Below are 20,181 nucleotides of genomic sequence, written 5' to 3'. Positions count from 1 at the left end.
GCAATCAAAGCTGTTATTTTGAATTTACTCCACCGTAATGTAACAGAAAAAATACAAAATTGTATGGATGACAATCAAATTCAATCCAGAAAAATGTTTCAATGTTTCTTCTCAGTTTTAGAGATCATAGAAATGCTCACAGACCACGTAAAACTGAGAAAATGGAAAAGCCTGCAAAAATTATAGAATAATTTTAGCACTTCTAGGGAACACAGAAATGTTCACAGACCATGTACCACTGTATGTCTGAGAAGCGGAAGCCTACAACATTTTTAAAAGTTTTTCACAGAAATATATTCCACACTATGGAATAGTTTATGTCTGAGAAATGTAGCCAAGGAAAATGTTTCAACGATTTTTGGGTGAGTTATATAACACTAAAAAGGACCTCAAATACTTTATGGATAGTGTTGAGCATTCCGATACCGCAAGTATCAGATATCGGCCGATACTTGCGGTATCGGAATTCCGATACCGAGATCCGATACTTTTGTGGTATCGGGAATCGGAAGTTCCCAGTGTATGGTTCCCAGGGTCTGAAGGAGAGGAAACTCTCCTTCAGGCCCTGGGATCCATATCCATGTAAAAAATAAAGAATTAAAATAAAAAATAGGGATATACTCACCCTCTGACGCGCCCTGGTAGTAACCGGCAGCCTGCTTTGCTTAAAATGAGCGTGTTCAACACCTTCCATGACGTCACGGCTTCTGATTGGTCGCGTGCCGCTCATGTGACCGCCACGCGACCAATCACAAGCCGCGACGTCATTCTCAGGCCCTAAACTCCTCATTCTAGGAATTTAGGACCTGAGAATGACATCGCGGCTTGTGATTGGTCGCGTGGCGGTCACATGAGCGGCATGCGACCAATCAGAAGCCGTGACATCATGGAAGGTGCTGAACGCGCTCATTTTAAGCAAAGTAGGCTGCCGGTTAACAGCGGTAAGGTGCAGGGGCCTCCGGACGGGTGAGTATATCAATGTTTTTTATTTTAATTCTTTATCTTACACATTAATATGGATCCCAGGGCCTGAAGGAGAGTTTCCTCTCCTTCAGACCCTGGGAACCATCAGGATACCTTCCGATACTTGGTGTCCCATTGACTTGTATTGGTATCGGGTATCGGTATCGGCGATATCCGATACTTTTCAGGTATCGGCCGATACTATCCGATACCGATACTTTCAAGTATCGGACGGTATTGCTCAACACTATTTATGGACCAAAAAGTATTTAATTGCTGACATTAGGACTCAAAAAACATGGACATGAGAACATCCACATACGCTACAATGGGTATCTGTTCTGTCTGTGAATACATGGATAGAAAACATACATAAAAACAGAAATCTAAATGAGGCTTCAATCAATATGCTTCACATGCATCATATCTTCTCTATCCCACAACCCCAAATAGCTATTCTTCTCATTTAATTACTTCCTCCTCTTACAATGACCCCCTCCGATCTCCCTAATTTCTACAGAAGACTTTGCCGCACATTTCAAAAACAAGATCAACCAAATCAGACAGGCCTTTACTGCTCAACTCCCACAACTCCTCTATATAGCAGACCAATGCCTTTCCCCATAACCTTCCTCCCCACCATGGCTTGAAGGAAAGCTTACTCAGCTTCTCTCCAAATCGCACCTCATCAGTTGTGCACTTGACCCCATTCTACCTACTCCCCAACCTAACCACCAGTGCAACTATCAGGGCAAGACAGGGAGGAGTGATCAGCAGTAAAGAGGGGGGTCAAGCTGTCCTGTATGAGGACACCAGAAATGGATATGCGCCAGTGGGTCGTCAGTGAGGCAAGTATGAAAAATGTGTTGTTGTTTTTTTTTCTTTTCTTTATAAAATGAATTAAATGGGTGAGGGGGAAAAGGAGGGAGACTGAAAGTGATGCAGGGGGGACTGCAAATGATGAAGTGAAGGATGGGATGGGGACTGCACATGATGAAGTGAATGGGGGAAGGGGACTGAAAATGATGAAGAGAGTGGCTGGAAGGGGACTGCAAATGAAGTGAGTGGGGGAAGGGGACTGCACATGATGAAATGAGTGGGGGATGAGAACTACAAATAATGAAGTGAGGGAGGGGAGGGGGACTGCTAATTTTGAACTGAGGGAGGGGAGGGGGACTGCAAATGAGGAGTAAGTGGGGGGACTTGGACAGCAAATAATGAAGTGAGTGGGGGGAAGGGGACTGCAAATGATGAAGTGAGTGGGGGGACTGCAAATGATGAAGTGAGTGGGGGAGTGGGACTGCAAATGATGAAGTGAGTGGGGGAGGGAGACTGCAAGTTTTGAAGTGATTTGGGGGACTGCAAATGATGAAGTGAGTGGGGGGACTGCAAATGAAGTGACTGGGGGGAGAGGACTGCAAATGATGAAGTGAGTGGGGGACTGCAAATGATGAAGTGAGTGTGGGGACTGCAAATGACGAAGTGAGTTGGGGGAGTGGGACTGCAAATGATGAAGAGAGTGGGGGAGTGGGACAGCAAATGAAGAAGTGAGTGGGGGAGGAGGCTGCAAATGATGAAGTGAGTGGAGATACTGCAAATGATGAAGGGAGTGAGGGGACTGCAAATGATGAAGTGAGTAGGGGACTGGGACTGCAAGTTTTGAAGTGATTTGGGGGACTGCAAATGATGAAGTGAGTAGGGAGAGGGGGACTGCAAGTTTTGAAGTGATTTGTGGGACTGCAAATGATGAAGTGAGTGGGGGGGACTGCAAATGAAGTGACTGGGGGAGAGGACTGCAAATGATGAAGTGAGTTGGGGGAGTGGGACTGCAAGTGATGAAGAGAGTGGGGGAGTGGGACAGCAAATGAAGAAGTGAGTGGGGGAGGAGGCTGCAAATTATGAAGTGAGTGGAGGGACTGCAAATGATGAAGGGAGTGAGGGGACTGCAAATGATAATGTGAGTGGGGAGAGGGGGACTGCAATTAATGAAGTGAGGGAGGGGAGGGGGACTGCAAATGATGAAGCCCCAACACATCCGATATCCACTACATTTGAAACTTTCAGATGGAACTTCAAAACCCATCTATTCAAGAAAGTTTACAACCTGCAACAATTCCACTGGAGCTGCTGTAACCCTCTAACCTACCATCTCCTCCTGATTACCCTGTAGACTGTGAATCCACAAGGGCATGTCTCTCTCCCCCTCTACTCTAATCTCTTCATTGTCATTTATATTTGTATTTTATATGAAAATCCATTTTCACATGCAGAGCACCATGGAATCAATGGTGATCTTATATATATAAAAAATAATAATAATATATAAATTAGACCATGAATGGGGATGTATTGTAAAATACAACCTTTTTCATTTCCAATCACCTGGTTAGGTATAAACGGATGGTAACCATCAGCCTATTTACCTACACACAGCAGTGTCATAATTTGTAGACTACGTTTATTGTATAAACTGACTAAAAATGATCCCTTTTTGGGGGCAGATGCATGCCTTGCCGTTGTTTATACATTTCCTTTGCAAACAGATTAAGTTGTGGCATTAGAATGAAAGGAATATTGTTTATATACAAGTGGTGATTTCCTGATGAAGAAGTAATTGAATACTTTGAAATGTGTAGAATAAACCACCATCTTTCACTTATTTCGTTTGGATTGAAATTTTATTCAGCAGTGCAGGTAATATGCACAATATTTCTTTCATTCTAAAGTTTGATACGGAGACTTGTTGACCGGTGGATCTGCAGCAGCTGACATCTCCCTGATGATTTTCGCTCTATTATTGGATATATCAGGTTAGTATGATCTGAGCAGATATTTGTAATATCCACCGGATAAGACCCTATTTCGCGCTGATTTTTCCCACAGCTCCATCGTAAATTGTGGCATTTTCACACGTTGAGGTACAAAAATTATCCCTGTTCAGGTAGCATCAGGAGCTTTGCTCTTTTCTAAATGAAATGAAGAAGCAATAGCTTTTTCACAAGCCATGAAAGAATCATCCCTTTAATTAGGGAGACAAAACAGGTTTACTGTTTTGAGCAAGAAAAAGTAATGGATTCTCAACTTGGAGTGTAAAAATCATCCTTTTTTTAAGATGCATACCAGGTTTACTAATCACATTAGGCTTTTTACCAAGCAAAACTGTCCACTTTTGTTTAGGAGACATAACATGTATACTGTTTTCAAAGTACTGAAGCATAATATTTGTCACAAAATCTTTAAAAAAAAATTAGCCCTATTTTGGGAACTGTTTCATGTTTGTGTACCTTCGAGTAAGTATGTTTCCCAGCATCAGTAGCACTAGTCTAGCACTATAAATCACAGTGTTCAGTCAAGAGATGTGTCGATCAGTGGCATTAGCAGCATGGTAGAAAATTAGGTGGGGGCAGGCAAGGAGATGTGTTGCAAATTGCAATATGTTGCAATTTAGGGCCAGCAGCAGCCCTGGCAATAGCAGTACTGTAGTACACATGATATGATGGACAGGGAGTAGATGCCTGGTTGAGCGTGGGTCATCAGCTCTTGATGCAGCAGGACGGTGTAAATGACAGACAACAGACAGTCACGCAGATGGTAAGGACAATTTAATTACCGGCATCAGCCGCAGTTAAATGAAAGCCGGCATTGATCCATGTCTGATTCATTTTGACAAATCTTAGGTTTTCCATCCCTTGCTGTGAGAAAGCCTCCAGTCATGTTGAAAACTCTATCTAGCATTAAACTGGAGGCTGGGCATGACAGTACGCCCAAAGCAAACTTTGCCAATTTTCTATGCCACTGGACCAATTGACCAAGAAGTGCATAGGATCAGGATATCACCATGAAGAAGGACACAGTCTAGATATGACTGAACCTGGCTTTTCAGACAGTGAGCCTTTGTTTGCTGAAATGCATCATGGTGTTGCAATGGCAGATAAAACACTCAGTTCATCTTATCAAATATACTGTATTTATTTCTGCTGCTGCCTGCTGAACTGACTGTTCCAGGGATCATTCAACAAGGCAAAAAACCAAAGTTTACCACCTGATATAGGTAGTGTTATAGCAGGATCCATTTTATCTTGTTTGCCTCCATTTTTGTATAAGTGTTACTAAAAGGTCAGGAAAACAAGACATAATTCACTATTCTTCATTGTGCTGTTATTGCTGATTCCTAAGAACTAATTGTAGCAGGGAATGTCCTTGGTAAGATAACGAATAATGTTCTGTGTAAAAATATGTTTTCGAAACCATAGGGAGACTAGGGAGTAAAACACTCTGACGCTTAGCCCATATATGGAGAATCCGCCTCCGACATAAGAATGCATAAAAAGTGTGTGTAAGCATAATAAACTAGAGATATTTCAGATACAGCCCTGGTGTATTGTGTCTTATCTCTCCGGTGCCGTGACATCATCTCTACAGTGGACTCATCAGAGAGTAGGTCGAGACCTGCGACAACAATTCTGGCTGCCCGAACAGGGACCTGAGTGCTTCATCTGGGACCCGGCCGACTCCAGTAATGGACCAGGGGACTTCCCGGGACTAGTGGCATCACACTGCGCTGGGGTAAGAATACTGATTATATTCTGCCTACGTCATTCCACTTGTGGACGGGTTTTCCCCTGCTTCTAGTCAACCGGGACCAGGTAAGATCACGGGCTTTGCCCGGCTCAGGTACCCTTGAACCCAGATGTTAACCCTCATTGTGTGGTTACTGATGACTCCACTGTTAGACTAAAATGATTGACTCTTTGTATGTTGTGCTTGTGGAGTGTTTGTTGTTTGTCTGTTCATATACCTGTGTTATCAATCTTGGAAGCAAGCTAATACAGTAACCTGTAAGCACAGTAAACCTATAGTTTAGGTTTAGGACTAAGGCAGGAGGACATAGCCTACTCTAGGTGAGGAGGAAAGGTCCGTCTGATAAGTTTTCAGCCTGCATGTATAGGACTAACGCAGGAGGACATAGCCTACTCTAGGTGAGGAGGAAAGGTCCGTCTGAAAAGTTTTCAGCCTGCACGTATTCTAGCAATAGAATGGGGAACCAAGAGAGTACTGGGTTCCATAGTGCTAGAGAATTAGTCCAGAGAAAAGAAGGGAAAGAATCCCAGAAGCAGGTTAGTGTGCTCTTGAAGGCAGGAGGCTTCCACCCCTCAGGGGAATTAGATTCAGGTAAATGGTATGACTTCATGAAAACCCACACAGGGTGGCTTAAAGATAAAAAACTCTTGAGGCAAGCTAGAATGTGGGCAGACGCTTCCCGACACTATGAAGAGCAGGGAGTGGAAAAATTCATCCGAGGTAATAATCTTGTATACCGATGTCTAGATGGTAACTGTAAAGCTGCTATCGTTCCCAGTTTACCTCCATGTGCTCCACCCCCACCAGTGCCCCCCAGTTATGTCCCCACAGAAAACCAGGCAGGACCAGAACAATGGATTTGCCCACATTGTGGTCAACAGAACCCACCAACCGCTGATTATTGTGTAAGTTGTGGCAGTCCCCAGCCAAGCAGTTCCCACACGTTGTATACAGGTATTCCCAAACTGTTTCCCATGAAACAGACAGTAGTCTCAAGTGGTATGCGATCCAAAGTGGAGGACGGTGCAGCTGACAGTGGACCTCCGACTTACCATGTTGCTAGTAGGTATCAGCCATGGTCTCCCACAGAACAGATGTCTTTGACTGCCCAGCTGCCAGACATTAACCAACGACCTATGACTTTTGCCAGACAGTGTGGGGTGATACAGCACACTTACCAGGCAACCAGACAGGACATGCAACAGTTAGTGCGTTCAGCCCTGGGGGAAGCACCTTCCACCCGACTGACAGCTGAGACATTTAAAATGTACCCAGGGGGAAATGGTCCCCAAGACGGAGAATCTAACAATGCCAAGTCAGGGTCTGACTTTGTTGAGGCACTAGAAAAAGCCTGTAAGATTAGACAGGAGGAAGTATCGGTGCATTTAGAAGACTGTGTACAGGACCCGAAGGAGCTCCCCATTGATTATTTCTACAGGTTGCAACAACGATGGTCTGATATGGGTTATGGTGAAGATGATAGAACTGCGACACGTTTGTTAAGTCATGCATATATGCAAGGGATTGATAAGTATGTGAGAGAGAAGGTGATGGCAAGTAGACCAGATTGGAGATCCTGCCCCCCAGGCGATCTTGCTAAGATTGCACATGGAGTCAGTTTGGACTCACAGAAGCAAAAGACTAAGGTTCACTTTCAGAGGAGTGGACCCTCACAGAGAAGTGGAGGACCCACTACGGGTCCTAGATTGTGTTACGGATGTAAGAAACCAGGACATTTTAGGAAAGATTGTCGCACAAACCCATACCCAGATAAGGTTCCCACCCCTGCTACCCCCCAGACCGACGAATAGGTAACTGGCAGCCTGCAACTGTGTCCTCTAGTCACTCTACCCCCCACCCCCGACTGTACAGTACAGGTGAGCCTGCCAGGAGGAACTACAGCTGACTTTCAGGTTGACACAGGAGCTGACAACTCAGTTATCACGCTTTCAGACTGTCCATTATCCTTCCGTGACACCACCGACTTAGTCATGGCCACACCTTTCAATGCGCCGACCCAGACCTTGGGAATGACGGAAACCATTCCCCTCTCCATTTGTGGGAAGACCATTCTGACTTAGTTAATGGTAGCCCCCAGGGGACAATGTAATTTGCTAGGTGCTGACGTTTTACGGAAACTACAGGCGGTTATTACTTACCATGATGATGGAACAGTGACTATGACCCCTCGACTTAAACCCAGTACCCTCTGCAGGATTATGGCCCTTTATGCAGCTGCAAGTACTGCAGAAAGTGATCCGCCCACTGCACCTGCCCTGGATCAACTCCCACTGATCTGTGGGCAAAAGGCAAAACTGATGTGGGAAAACTCAAAGTTCCTCCCATAATAGTCAAATTGAAACCAGGGGTAGCACCACTCCTATCGCGTCAGTACCCCTTGAGTGCTGCTCAGGAGGCTGCAATAGACGCACAGTTACAAAAATTGCTGGAATCAGGGGTTGTTGTGCCTACACAGTCCGTTTGCAACACTCCCCTGTATCCAGTAAAGAAGAAGGTTAGGCCTGGGGAGCCGGTGAATTATAGAATGGTCCATGACCTCAGAGCAGTCAATGCCGCAACAGAACTGCTTGCTCCCTTGGTTCCTAACCCACACACCTTGTTGGCACACATACCTGTTAACAGTATTTGTTTTTCAGTGATTGACTTAGCAAATGCCTTTTTCAGTGTTCCATTGCACCCAGATTGTCAGTATCTTTTTGCTTTTACGTCCCGCAACAAGCAGTATACTTGGAATGTCCTACCACAGGGAGCCCAGAATTCCCTTACTATCTTCTCACAGTGCATGGCACAAGTCCTACAAGGCTGGCATGTTAACCCCTTCACCCCCAAGGGTGGTTTGCACGTTAATGACCGGGCCAATTTTTACAATTCTGACCACTGTCCCTTTATGAGGTTATAACTCTGGAACGCTTCAACGGATCTTGGCGATTCTGACATTGTTTTCTCGTGACATATTGTACTTCATGTTAGTGGTAAAATTTCTTCGATATAACTTGCGTTTATTTGTAAAAAAACGAATATTTGGCGAAAATTTTGAAAATTTCGCAATTTTCCAACTTTGAATTTTTATGCCCTTAAATCACAGACATATGTCACACAAAATACTTAATAAATAAAATTTCCCACATGTCTACTTTACATCAGCACAATTTTGGAACCAAAATTTTTTTTTGTGACGGAGTTATAAGGGTTAAAAGTTGACCAGCAATTTCTCATTTTTACAACACCATTTTTTTTTAGGGACCACATCTCATTTGAAGTCATTTTGACGGGTCTATATGATAGAAAATACCCAAGTGTGACACCATTCTAAAAACTGCACCCCTCAAGGTACTCAAAACCACTTTCAAGAAGTTTATTAACCCTTCAGGTGTTTCACAGGAATTTTTGGAATGTTTAAATAAAAATGAACATTTAACTTTTTTTCACACAAAATTTATTTCAGCTCCAATTTGTTTTATTTTACCAAGGGTAACAGGAGAAAATAGACCCCAAAAGTTGTTGTACAATTTGTCCTGAGTACGCTGATACCCCATATGTGGGGGTAAACCACAGTTTGGGCGCATGGCAGAGCTTGGAAGCAAAGGAGCGCCATTTGACTTTTCAATGCAAAATTGACTGGAATTGAGATGGGACGCCATGTTGCATTTAGAGAGCCCTTGATGTGCCTAAACATTGAAACCCCTAACAAGTGACACCATTTTGGAAAGTAGACCCCCTAAGGAACTTATCTAGATGTGTGGTGAGCACTTTGACCCACCAAGTGCTTCACAGAAGTTTATAATGCAGAGCCGTAAAAATAAAAAATCATATTTTTTCACAAAAATGATCTTTTCACCCCCAATTTTTTATTTTCCCAAGGGTAAGAGAAGAAATTGGACCCCAAAAATTGTTGTGCAATTTGTCCTGAGTACACTGATACCCCATATGTGGGTGTAAACCATTGTTTGGGCGCAGGGCAGAGCTCAGAAGGGAAGGAGCGCCATTTGACTTTTCAATGCAAAATTGACTGGAATTGAGATGGGACGCCATGTTGCGTTTGGAGAGCCCCTAATGTGCCTAAACATTGAAACCCCCCACGAGTGACACCATTTTGGAAAGTAGACCCCTTAAGGAACTTATCTAGATGTGTGTTGAGCACTTTGACCCAACAAGTGCTTCACAGAAGTTTATAATGCAGAGCCGTAAAAATAAAAAATCATATTTTTTCACAAAAATGATCTTTTAACCCCCATTTTTTTATTTCCCCAAGGGTAAGAGAAGAAATTAGACCACAAAAGTTGTTGTGCAATTTGTCCTGAGTACGACGATACCCCATATGTGGGTGTAAACCATTGTTTGGGCGCATAGCAGAGCTCAGAAGGGAAGAAGCGCTATTTTACTTTTCAATGCAAAATTGACTGGAATTAAGATGGGATGCCATGTTGCGTTTGGAGAGCCCCTGATGTGCCTAAACATTAAACCCCCCCACAAGTGACACCATTTTGGAAAGTAGACCCCCTAAGGAACTTATCTAGATGTGTTTTGAGAGCTTTGAACCCTGAAGTGTTTCACTACAGTTTATAACGCAGAGCCGTGAAAATAAAAATTATTTTTTTTTTTCACAAAAATGATTTTTTAGCCCCCAGTTTTGTATTTTCACAAGGGTATCAGGATAAATTGGACCTCAAAAGTTGTTGTCCAATTTGTCTGGAGTACGCTGATACCCCATTTGTGGGGGGGGACCACTGTTTGGGCGCATGACAGAGCTCAGAAGGGAAGGAGCGCCATTTGGAATGCAGACTTAAATGGATTGGTCTGCAGGCGTCACGTTGCGTTTGCAGAGCCCCTGATGTACCCAAACAGTACAAACCCCCCACAAGTGACCCCATATTGGAAACTAGACCCCCCAAGGAACTTATCTAGATGTGTTGTGAGAACTTTGAACCCCCAAGTGTTTCACTACAGTTTATAACGCAGAGCCGTGAAAATATATATTTTTTTTTTTCACAAAAATGAAATTTAGCCCCCAGTTTTGTATTTTCACAAGGGTATCAGGATAAATTGGACCCTAAAAGTTGTTGTCCAATTTGTCCTGAGTACGCTGATACCCCCTATGTGGGGGGGAACCACTGTTTGGGCGCATGACAGAGCTCGGAAGGGAAGGAGCGCCATTTGGAATGCAGACTTAAATGGATTGGTCTGCAGGCGTCACGTTGCATTTGCAGAGCCCCTGATGTACCCAAATAGTACAAACCCCCCACAAGTGACCCCATATTGGAAACTAGACCTCCCAAGGAACTTATCTAGATGTGTTGTGAGAACTTTGAACCCCCAAGTGTTTCACTACAGTTTACAACGCAGAGCCGTGAAAATAAAACATATTTTTTTTCCCACAAAAATGATTTTTAGCCCCCCAAATTTTTATTTTCCCAAGGATAACAAGAGAACTTGGACCCCAGAAGTTGTTGTTCAATTTGTCCCTAGTACGCTGATACCCCATATGTTGGGGTAAACCCCTTTTTGGACGCACGGGAGAGCTCGGAAGGGAAGGAGCACTGTTTTACTTTTTCAACGCAGAATTGGCTGGAATTGAGATTGGACGCCATGTCGCGTTTGGAGAGCCCCTGATGTGCCTGAACAGTTGAATCTCCCCAATTCTACCTGAAACCCTACCCCTAACCTCACCCCTAACCGTTTACTGAACATTTTCTAACAGTCATAAGTGCCACGTATATAAGTGCCACGTATATAAGTGCCACGTATATAAGTGCCACGTATATAAGTGCCACGTATATAAGTGCCACGTATTTAAGTGCCACGTATTTAAGTGCCACGTATTTAAGTGCCACGTATTTAAGTGCCACGATATTTCAGTGCCACGATATTTCAGTGCCACGTATTTCAGTGCCACGTATTTCAGGCACTGAAAAATACGTGGCACGTAAATACTTCAGTGCCACGATATTTCAGTGCCACGATATTTCAGTGCCACGTATTTCAGTGCCACGTATTTCAGGCACTGAAAAATACGTGGCACGTAAATACGTGGCACGTAAATACGTGGCACTGAAATACGCGGCACTTAAATACATGGCACTTAAATACGTGGCCACTGAAATATCGTGGCCACTGAAATATCGTGGCACTTATATACGTATATACGTATATAAACGTATATTTCAGTGCCACGTATTTCAGTGCCACGTATTTCAGGTTAGGGGTAGGGTTAGGGGTAGGGTTAGGGTTTTTTGTTTTTTTCTTGTTTTCTTGTGTTTTTCTATAAAAACGCATGCGTTTTACCGCGTTTACATGCATTTTTTCACACATGTGGTTTTTTTAAAAAACGCATGCAGATAAAAACGCAAGTGTGAAACCAGACTAAAAGACGCTTTTTATAGCAAAAAAGTTTTTGCGTCTCCACATTTTGAGACCTATAATTTTTCCACATTTTGCTCCACAGAGTCATGTGAGGTCTTGTTTTTTGCGGGACGAGTTGACGTTTTTATTGGTAACATTTTCGGACACGTGACCATTTTTTATCACTTTTTATTCCGATTTTTGTGAGGCAGAATAACCAAAAACCAGCTATTCATGAATTTCTTTTGGGAGAGGCGTTTATACCGTTCTGCGCTTGGTAAAATTGATAAAGCAGTTTTATTCTTCGGGTCAGTACGATTACAGCGATACCTCATTTATATCATTTTTTTATGTTTTGACGCTTTTATACGATAAAAACTATTTTATAGAAAAAATAATTATTTTGGCATCGCGTTATTCTGAGGACTATAACTTTTTTATTTTTTTGCTGATGATGCTGTATGGCGGCTCGTTTCTTGCGGGACAAGATGACGTTTTCAGCGGTAACATGGTTATTTATATCCGTCTTTTTGATTGCGTGTTATTCCACTTTTTGTTCGGCGGTATGGTAATAAAGCGTTGTTTTTTGCCTCGTTTTTTTTTTTTTTTTCTTACGGTGTTTACTGAAGGGGTTAACTAGTGGGCCAGTTTTATAGGTTGGGTCGTTACGGACGCGGCGATACTAAATATGTGTACTTTTATTGTTTTTGTTTGTTTTTTTTAGATAAAGAAATGTATTTATGGGAATAATATTTTTTTTTTATTATTATTTATTTAGGATTTTTTTTTTTTTTTTTTTTACACATGTGGAAATTTTTTTTTTTACTTTTTTACTTTGTCCCAGGGGGGGACATCACAGATCGCAGATCTGATAGTGTGCACAGCACTCTATCAGATCCGCGATCATACTTTCATCGGAGCAGGCTGCAGCTTTCATCTGCAGCCTGCTCCGACCCGGAAGTGCTCCCTGCAGGACCCGGATACAGCCCCTCGGCCATTTTGGATCCGGGGCCTGCAGGGAGAAGACGTTCGGTACGAGGTGAGTACATCACCTTGTACCGATCGTCTCAGGGAAGCCCGCAGGGAGCCCCCTCCCTGCGCGATGCTTCCCTGTACCGCCGGTACACCGCGATCATGTTTGATCGCGGTGTGCCGGGGGCGGTCCGTGACCGCTCCTGGCACATAGTGCCGGATGTCAGCTGCGATATGCAGCCGACACCCGGCCGCGATCGGCCGCGCTCCCCCCGTGAGCGCGGCCGATCGCGTATGACGTACTATCCCGTCGGCGGTCATGGGGGCCCACCCCACCTCGACGGGATAGTACGTCAAATGTCGGGAAGGGGTTAAAGGAATAGTTCTCATTCAGTATGTTGATGACCTATTGCTGTGTGCTCCTTCTCGTTCTCTGTGTAAAATGGCCATAGTTTCTTTACTCTTTTTTCTCCATGGTATCCAAACAAAAATTACAGTTTTGCTTAAGTAATGTTGTGTTTCTAGGACATTGTCTCTCTCCAGGGAAAAAGCACCTCATCCCTGAGCGAAAACAGGCTATCATGGACATGCAGCCACCATGGAATTTGCAGGGCCTCCGTGTGTTTCTAGGACTAACTTCCTACTGTCGTCCATGGATTCATTCTGCCTCCATCTTAATGCAACCTCTATATGACTGTATGCAACCTGTCCCCTTCTGCCTTACACCAGAGGCACTTGACTGTTTTTACTCTCTGAAATGATGCATTGTTTCCTCTCCAGCTTTGGGCATCCCCATTATGCCCTTCCCTTTAACCTCTTTCTTCATGAAAATGCAGGACATGCTACGGGTGTGCTGACTCAGCTTCATGGAGACAAACAGAGACCTGTTGCTTATTACAGCGGCCGCCTGGATACAGTGGCAAGAGGAAGTCCCTCTTGTGTTTGGGCTGTTTTGTCTGTCCAGCTGTTGCTACACAAGTCGTCACAGATTGTTTTGGATCACCCACTGACGGTCCATACCCCACATGATGTACATAGTATCCTTAACCAAGTACAACCTAGCCACCTGTCCATGGCCAGACAGCTGCGACTTCAGTGTGCTATTCTTATGCCTACTAATGTGACTTTGAAAAGGTGCACTGTCCTAAACACCGCTACTCTTCTTCCAGTTCCTATGGATCCAAATGGGGGAGGGGTAGGTGACATGGAAAAGGACACTCTTTTTTCTTTCTAGAATGGATCCAGAGGAACAAGATCAGGTTTCCAAACCACATGATTGTCTAGAATTGATGTCTCAGGAAACGGCTGGTCTCCCTACTGTCTCTAGTGTGCCCATACCTAATGCTGATTTTGAGCTTTTTGTAGATGGATCCCGTCACCAAGATGACCAAGGACGCTTCTGTACCGGATATGCTGTGGTCTCAGAACATGAGGTAATCAAGGCAGAGTCAATGCCAGCTCATATGTCTGCACAAGAAGCAGAGCTCAAGGCGCTCACAGAAGCGTGCAAACTAGCAGAAGGTAAGACTGTCAATATCTACACTGACTCCAGGTATGCCTTTGGCATTGCACACGATTATGGGCCTATCTGGAGAGCCAGGGCTTTCCTGACAGCAAATGGCCACCCCATTAAACAAGCTGAGGCAGTCCAGCAACTTATGAATGCACTACAGCTTCCCACCCAAGCAGGTATCATAAAGGTAAAGGCACATACCAAAGGCACTGATGGACAGGCAAAGGGTAACGCACTGGCAGACCAGGCTGCCAAGAAAGCAGCAAGCACTCCTGTAGCCTCTAAAGTACATCACCGAGACACCCCACTATCTCCACTTGTGTCAAAAGACATCTTAGCCCGGTTACAAGAACAGGCAAGTAAGGAGGAGAAAAATAGGTGGCAAGAGATAGGGGCTTGCTCTGATACCGTCACTGGGTTATGGGGGAGGGGTGAAAAGGTCTGCCTACCACAGGTACTGTACCCAATGATGGCACAGGTTCTGCACGGGACTGTGCACCACTCAAAGACGGCCATGTGTGACACCCTACAGAAACAATGGATTGCCCCCTGGGTTTTCCACCTGCGCAGAAAGGCAGGTACAGAGCTGCATGATATGTGCCACACATAATCTGGGTAGGACAGTGAAAACTCCATCCAAACACACTCCCCGGCCCCTTTACCCATTCCAGAGACTGCAGATTGATTATATTCAGTTGCCTAGGGTAGGGACGAATGAGTATGTGTTGGTCTGCATTGATTTATTTTCAGGTTGGCCAGAAGCCTACCCAGTTGCCAAAGCTACGGCTAAAACAACGGCGAAGAAACTGATGGCTGAGATCATATGCAGGTATGGAGTTCCTGAAGTCATTGAAAGCGATCGGGGTTCCCATTTTACTGGAGAGATCATGTCAGAGGTAATGGCAGCACTGGGGGTAAGTCAAGCATTGCATACTCCATACCATCCACAGAGCAGTGGAAAAGTGGAGAGACTAAATGGAACTCTTAAGCTTAAAATCCAGAAGGCAATGGCAGAGACTGGTAAACCCTGGACAGAATGCCTTCCTCTAGCTTTGTTTTCAGTAAGATATACCCCAAACAGGAAGACAGGACTGTCACCGTATGAGATTCTGTTTGGCAGGGGCCCCAATCTTGGATGTTTCTTTCCGCAACAGTTGCAGCTCAAGTACCAGGACTTGACTAGCTATGTGCAGGCCTTACATGGACACCTTGCTAAAGTGCATTTAACTGTTTTCAGTTCTCTTCCAGACCCAGACAAGGATCCTGGACACCATCCCTTGGAGCCAGGAGACTGGGTAGTGATAAAGCGGCACGTCCGGAAGAGCCTGGAACCAAGATTTGACGGACCATACCAAGTGCTCCTGACCTCAGCCACAGCTGTCAAGCTCGAAGGAAAACCTAGTTGGATCCACGCATCACACTGCAAGCGAGTTAAAGAACCCGACAGCCGATAAAGGAAACATAATGTTTTGGTTGGTTTCGATTTCCATGATATTATGCGTAATCGCATGGGACAGTCTGAATTCTCCAACATCCTTGAATAATAAGTTTGTGCAACATCACCGAAAACTGATAGATGACTTGTTGAGAAATTCCCAGCCCTTATCAGACTGTTGGATCTGTACGCATTCACCTACGTCAGCCACAAGTATCCCCTTCCTAGCTATCCCTGTGTCACCTGAGGAACTGTTTGCCTGGACTGATTGTTGTGACACACTTGCCAACAACTCCACGAACAATGTTAAGTTATGGAACACTACAGTCGGTATACCGATTGTAGGATGGGTGGGATACCCTTGGTGGCAAGGTAATCTCTCAGGAAGTAGTACACATCTACAATATTTGGCCTATGAGGGTGGGGCCTGGGTACCTAGGAATAAGACTGGACTAACTGATTTAGGGCAACTTGCAACTTATGAGTTGCAAATTAGTTTTGATGTGACTTCATACTCTACTGATGCTTTCAAACCAATACTGTTAGAAAGAATGATACATAACACGACATGGAAATTTTCTAGTTTGTTTTTACAAGGTTCTAAAGATATCTGCGCTAGTGTTTCAGGTAATATACCTTGTAATGAGTCCTCTGGATATGTGCTAGGAACCCCCACTTGTGGGAATCCTGATGTGGGTTACTGTAGTCCTCTAGGACAGTCTCCACCTTGGTGCATGTTTCAGAATGTGTCTGCATTTATAGACTTAGTTCATAAATTAGTACTGCAACATTCAGCCCTATGGGATTTGCCTGATGGTATGTTCTGGGTATGTGGAAACAATGCATATAAATGGCTACCAGTAGGGGTAACGGGCACCTGCACTCTGGGTCGCTTGACTCCGGCCACCTTTGTAATTCCAAACAAGCAATTAGATACACAGGCAATACCTAAACATACGTTATATAAAAGAGCTGCGGATAATACGCCGCGCCCTTCAGGGAGACCACACATAGTGCAAATGGGTATAGCCTATAAAATTGTCAGTTCTATTTTTATTTACCCTATGATTACACAAATGTGGGATAAATTGGTTAGGGCCACAGACTATCTAGATGACCAAATTTGGGATATATTGGATATACTAAATACCACCATTGCCGTCCAAAATCAACTCATTATAGTAACCAACCAGCATACTATAGTACTAGACTATCTAACAGCAGCACAAGGTGGTATGTGTCAGGTTATTGGACCTGCTTGCTGCCATTATATAGATCCAAATAGTACTATAAAGATGAAGCTAAAGTTAGAAGATGTTCAAAGACTCAGAGACCAATATGACAAAGATAATGATCGCACTAAGGACAGCTGGTGGTCAGATACTTTCTCTTTCCTAAACCCAGCCAATTGGTTTAAGGGGATCAGGGGCTGGGTAGCTGGGGTTTTACAAAGCCTATTGCATATAGTTGCGATTGTCCTTATTGCATATATAGTGTTCAAAATAGTTTTTAAGTGTATCTCTGTATGTACTGGGAGATCTGTGTTTTGTTTAAAGCAACAATATTGTTTTGCAGTAGAAAGAAATATTGTAAGTTGAAGTTGGAAGTTGAAGGTGAAATATGGTGCCTAGTTTTAGAAGGAAACTTGTAAGTGATTGTTTGGTTATCAGTGTGATTGAAAGATTGGTAAAAGATTTACCTGCTTCAAGTTGAGTGGTTGATATATAGCAAATTGAGGATCAACAGAGGAAGTGAATTCTGATTGTTTTTGTCACATTGAAAAAAGGAAAGTTGTCTATTACTATGACGAAAAACTGGATGTTTTGTGGTGCAAGAAGGAACTGAGAAAGTGACTGAGATTAATGTGTCGGGAAAGCAAACAGTTAAAAATTTGGGACAGAGGGTCTCCCTGCTAGATAATCAGTTTCCGTAGAAGAAGAAGAAGAAGACTTTGAATTTGTGTGATGAAGGTTTTGTAGAAATTAATTAAGTCTGAGAACTGCTGTATTCCATTTCTGTGTGAAATTTCTAAAATACCAGATGAAAGGGGTGAGTCAAATATCTGCGCTATTGCTTTCTCCTGTGTTGAGGAATGCTGTGATTTTCTTATCTCTGCTGTGTCTCTGGTATGGAGGGGGCACGTAGCTGCGTTCCAGTTTTCTCTGTATTTTCTGTCCTTGGTGTAGTACGCGCTGGGAAATTCTGCACTCACACAGCTGATGATGATATATACTAACAAATCCTACGGCCAGGAAACAGTACAGCTTATTCAGAATAGAGAATAAAATGGGGGAAATTTGTTATAGCAGGATCCATTTTATCTTGTTTGCCTCCATTTTGTATAAGTGTTACTAAAAGGTCAGGAAAACAAGACATAATTCACTATTCTTCATTGTGCTGTTATTGCTGATTCCTAAGAACTAATTGTAGCAGGGAATGTCCTTGGTAAGATAACGAATAATGTTCTGTGTAAAAATATGTTTTCGAAACCATAGGGAGACTAGGGAGTAAAACCCTCCGACGCTTAGCCCATATATGGAGAATCCGCCTCCGACATAAGAATGCATAAAAAGTGTGTGTAAGGGTACTGTCACACTCTGCAACTTTCCAACGATGAACGACCAGCGATACGACCTTGCCGTGATCGTTGGAAAGTCGTTGTGTGGTCGCTGGAGAGCTGTCACACAGACCGCTCTCCAGCGACCAACGATGCCGAAGGCCCCGGGTAACCAGGGTAAACATCGGGTTACTAAGCGCAGGGCCGCGCTTAGTAACCCGATGTTTACCCTGGTTACCATCGTCCCTTGCCGTCTGCTTCCCGCTCTGACTGAGTGCCGCCGTAAAGTGAAAGCAGATCACAGCGGTGACGTCACCGCTGTGCTCTGCTCTTACTTTACGGCCGGCAGTCAGTCAGAGTGGGAAGCAGACTGCGAGGGACCTGACGGACACCGGAATGTGAGTATGTACTGTTTGTTTTTTTTTACTTTTACGATGGTAACCAGGGTAAACATCGGGTTACTAAGCGCGGCCCTGCGCTTAGTAACCCGATGTTTACCCTGGTTACAAGCGAACGCATCGTTGGATCGGTGTCACACACACCGATCCAACGATGACAGCGGGAGATCCAGCGACGAAAGAAAGTTCCAAACGATCTGCTATGACGTACGATTCTCAGCAGGGTCCCTGATCGCTGCTGCGTGTCAGACACAGCGATATCGTATGGATATCGCTGGAACGTCACGGATCGTACCGTCGTAGCGGCAAAAGTGCCACTGTGAGACAGTACCCTAAGCTTAACAAACTAGAGATTATAGCCCTGGTGTATTGTGTCTTATCTCTCCAGTGCCGTGACGTCATCTCTACAGTGGACTCATCAGAGAGTAGGTCGAGACCTGCGACAACAGTAGTTTGACAATTATGCCTGAGTCTGAGCAAATTATATTGACAAATCCCTAGGGCCAGATGGCATTCATCCACGGATACTGAGGGAATTGAGCTCAGTAATTGACAGGCCACTGTATCTCATCAGAGAAGTAAGAAGGTGGATCCAGGCAACTACCGTCTGGTAACTCTGACATCAGTAGTGTGTAAAGTTTTTAAGGGCATTATAAGAGATGACCTGTTGAGATATATTGCAGGGAATAATATAATAACTGAAAACCAGCATGGATTCATGAAAGATAGGTTGTGTCTAACCAACAAGTTGGGTTTCTATGAGGAGGTAAGGGCAAACCTGGATGTTGGTAATGCGGCTGATGTGATTTATCTGGACTTTGCAAAGGCATTTGATACTGTACCACATAACAGCCTTATACTGAAGCTACAGAAGCAAGGACTGGGGGAAACTATATGCAGATGGGTAAGGAATTGGCTAAATGACAGGAAACAAAGAGTCTTAGAAAAAAAGCAGCTGACCGACAGCACAACAGATGAGCGGATGCACGTCCTAGTTCCACTGGACCCCCATGGAAAATGTACATACCAAATAGGACAGAAAGGACAGCATCCAGTCCAGGTGAAAGTGTTCAAAGATGAATTCCTTTATTTGCCAAAGTGCAGCGTTTCAACCCACATGGGTCTTTATCAAGCATGCATAAATGGTACGTTCTCTAAATGGAATATCGTCAGCAGTGGGGATATCAGGGATCTGTGCTAGGGCCGATTCTTTTTAACCTCTTTATTAATGACTGGATGGGATTGAGAGTAAAGTGTCAGTCTTTGCTCACAACACCAAACTATGTAGGATATTGAAAACTGACTTTGACAGTACAATATTACAAAACAATCAGGATAAGATGTCTGAATGGGCAAACACTTGGAAAATTATATTTATTGTTGATAGATTTAGAGTAATGCA

General features: G+C 43.9%; 1 long non-coding RNA gene across 1 annotated transcript in view; it reads right to left on the bottom strand.

The window, feature by feature from the left end:
* Window positions 1-20,181, bottom strand: part of LOC143816374 (uncharacterized) — a 50,445-nt gene that overhangs the window by 13,562 nt on the left and 16,702 nt on the right. The gene's annotated exons all lie outside the window — the stretch shown is intronic.

Source organism: Ranitomeya variabilis, chromosome 3 (genome assembly GCF_051348905.1).
Source record: "Ranitomeya variabilis isolate aRanVar5 chromosome 3, aRanVar5.hap1, whole genome shotgun sequence".
Classification (NCBI taxonomy): domain Eukaryota; kingdom Metazoa; phylum Chordata; class Amphibia; order Anura; family Dendrobatidae; genus Ranitomeya; species Ranitomeya variabilis.
The sequence above is the reverse complement of the archived record's forward strand: the minus strand, read 5'-3'. Positions and strand labels throughout refer to the sequence as shown.